Consider the following 3,691-nt stretch of genomic DNA (forward strand, 5'->3'; position numbering starts at 1 on the left):
ACGTTCTCAGAACCTCCCTGTAACCATAGTAAAACGTTCTCAGAACCTCCCTGTAACCATAGTAAAACGTTCTCAGAACCTCCCTGGAACCATAGTAAAACGTTCTCAGAACCTCCCTGGAACCATAGTAAAACGTTCTCAGAACCTCCCTGTAACCATAGTAAAACGTTCTCAGAACCTCCCTGTAACCATAGTAAAACGTTCTCAGAACCTCCCTGGAACCATAGTAAAACGTTCTCAGAACCTCCCTGGAACCATAGTAAAACGTTCTCAGAACCTCCCTGTAACCATAGTAAAACGTTCTCAGAACCTCCCTGGAACCATAGTAAAACGTTCTCAGAACCTCCCTGGAACCATAGTAAAACGTTCTCAGAACCTCCCTGGAACCATAGTAAAACGTTCTCAGAACCTCCCTGTAACCATAGTAAAACGTTCTCAGAACCTCCCTGTAACCATAGTAAAACGTTCTCAGAACCTCCCTGGAACCATAGTAAAACGTTCTCAGAACCTCCCTGTAACCATAGTAAAACGTTCTCAGAACCTCCCTGTAACCATAGTAAAACGTTCTCAGAACCTCCCTGGAACCATAGTAAAACGTTCTCAGAACCTCCCTGGAAACATAGTAAAATGTTCTCAGAACCTCCCTGGAACCATAGTAAAACGTTCTCAGAACCTCCCTGTAACCATAGTAAAACGTTCTCAGAACCTCCCTGTAACCATAGTAAAACGTTCTCAGAACCTCCCTGTAACCATAGTAAAACGTTCTCAGAACCTCCCTGGAACCATAGTAAAACGTTCTCAGAACCTCCCTGGAACCATAGTAAAACGTTCTCAGAACCTCCCTGTAACCATAGTAAAACGTTCTCAGAACCTCCCATCGACCAAAAAAATCAAGTTCCCAGAACAGGCAAAATGTTCACTTCTGTTCGCAGAAAGTTCCAAAAACATTCTGTTTAACCAGTCAGGAAACTTATGGCTAGATTTCCCAGAACCAATGGGAAACCAAAATCGGACGTTCCAGCAACTGGTAGATAGACTTGGTTTCCTCTATCGTAGTCGCTCCTCTTTCACCACAGCTGACGAACTAACCCTGATTCAGATGACCATCCTAACCATGCTAGATTACGGAGACGTAATTTATAACTGTGTTAACAAACCTCCAAACGAGCGTCAACGCCATATAACACTCCTTCCGTGGCCTCCAACTGCTCTTAAATGCTAGTAAAACTAAATGCATGCTCTTCAACCGATCGCTGGCCGCACCTGCCCGCCCGCCCACCTGACTAGCATCACTACTCTGGATGGTTCTGACTTAGAATATGTGGACAACTATAAATACCTAGGTATCTGGCTAGACTGTAAACGCTCCTTCCAGACTCACATTAAGCATTTCCAATCCAAAGTTAAATCTAGAATCGGCTTCCTATTTCGCAAACAAAGCCTCCTTCACTCACGCTGCAAAACATACCCCCGTAAAGCTGACTATCTTACCGATCCTTGACTTCGACAATGTCATTTACAAAATAGCCTCCAATACTCTCCTCAGCAAATTGGATGCAGTCTATCACAGTGCCATCCGTTTTGTCACGGTCACGTTCGTCGTATGGAGGAAGAGAGGAGGACCAAGGCGCAGCGTGATACGAATACATTCTTCTATTTATTAATAACGAAACAAAGAACACTTAAACAAACTAATCAAAACAACAAAACGAACGTGAAGCTATAATATATAAAGTGCAGACACAAGCAACAAATACATAGACAATAACCCACGAAATACCCAACGGAATATGGCTGCCTAAATATGGTTCCCAATCAGAGACAACGATAAACAGCTGCCTCTAATTGAGAACCAATCTAGGCAACCATAGAAATACAAACACCTAGACTAGTAAACACCTCATAAACATACAAAACCCCTAGACAAGACAAACACATACATCCCTCATGTCACACCCTGACCTAACCAAAATAATAAAGAAAACAAAGATAACTAAGGTCAGGGCGTGACAGTCACCAAAGTCACATTTTCCACCCACCACTGCGACCTGTATGCTCTCGGTGGCTAGTCATCGCTACATATTCGTCGCCAAACATACTGGCTCCAGGTACTCTATAAGTCTCTGCTAGGTAAAGCTCCGCCTTATCTCAGCTCACTGGTCACGATAGCAACACCCACCCGCAGCACGCGCTCCAGCCGGTATATCTCACTGGTCATCCCCAAAACCAACACCCATTTGGCCAACTTTCCTTCCAGTTCTCTGCTGCCAATGACTGGAACGAATTGCAAAAATCACTGAAGTTGGAAACTTATATCTCCCTCACTAACTTAAAGCATCAGCTGTCAGGGCAGTTTACCGATCGCTGCAGCTGTACACAGCCCATCTGTAAATAGCCCATCCAACCAACTACCTACCTCATCCCCATATTTGTTTTTTGTTTTTCTGCTCTTTTGCACACCAGTATTTCTACTTGCACATCCTCATCTGCACATATATCACTCCAGTGTAAATTGCTAAATTGTAATTACTTCGCCACTATTGGCCGATTTATTGTCTTACCTCCTTACTTCATTTGCACACACTGTATACAGATTTTTCTATTGTGTTGTTGACTGAATGTACATTTGTTTATTCCATGTGTAACTCTGTGTTATTGTTTGTGTCGTACTGCTTTGCTTTATCTTGGCCAAGTCGCAGTTGTAAATGAGAACTTGTTCTCAACTGGCTAACCTGGTTAAATAAAAAAATATGAATAATTGGACGGCAGGTAAGGATGCTCTCGAGCGGCTAGAGGTTCTTTACCATTCGGCCATCAGATTGGCCACCAATGCGCCGTATAGAACACATCACTGCACTCTATACTCCTCTGTAAACTGGTCATCTCTGTATACCTGTCACAAGACCCACTGGTTGATGCTTATTTATAAAACCCTCTTAGACCTCACTCCCCCCTGTCTGAGATATCTACTGCAGCCCTCATCCTCCACATACAACACCTGTTCTGCCAGTCACATTCTGTTAAAGGTCCCCAAAGCACACACATCCCTGGGTCGCTCCTCTTTTCAGTTCACTGCAGCTAGCGACTGGAACGAGCTGCAACTCACACTCAAACTGGACTGTTTTATCTCAATCTCTTCATTCAAAGACTCAATCATGGACACTCTTACTGAGAGTTGTGGCTGCTTTGTGTGATGTATTGTTGTCTCTACCTTCTTGCCCTTTGTGCTGTTGACTGTGCCCAATAATGTGTGTACCATGTTTTGTGCTGCTACCATGTTGTGTTGCTACCATGCTGTGTTGCTGCCATGTTGTGTTGCTACCATGCTGTGTTTTCATGTGTTTCTACCATGCTACGTTGTTGTCTTAGGTCTCTATGTAGTGTTGTGGTGTCTCTTTTGTCATGACGTGTGTTTTTGTCCTATATTTTTATTTCATTTTTAATCGGAGCCCCCGTCCCCACATGAGACCTTTTGCCTTTTGGTAGGCCGTCATTGTAAAATAAGAATTTGTTCTTAAAACGGACTTGCCTAGTTTAAATAAAGGTTCAGTGAAAAAAAGAAAAAAAAAAGAAGATAGGTTACCACGTGTATGCGACAGCGGGACCACACCTCCGAGGCCCCGCCAATCAGAGAGGAAGCCGGGTTGTGTTGAACCCAGATGGCTCGGCTGATATATAACCCTCACGTCTG

The sequence above is a fragment of the Salvelinus namaycush genome, chromosome 24 (assembly GCF_016432855.1).
Source record: "Salvelinus namaycush isolate Seneca chromosome 24, SaNama_1.0, whole genome shotgun sequence".
Classification (NCBI taxonomy): Eukaryota; Metazoa; Chordata; class Actinopteri; order Salmoniformes; family Salmonidae; genus Salvelinus; species Salvelinus namaycush.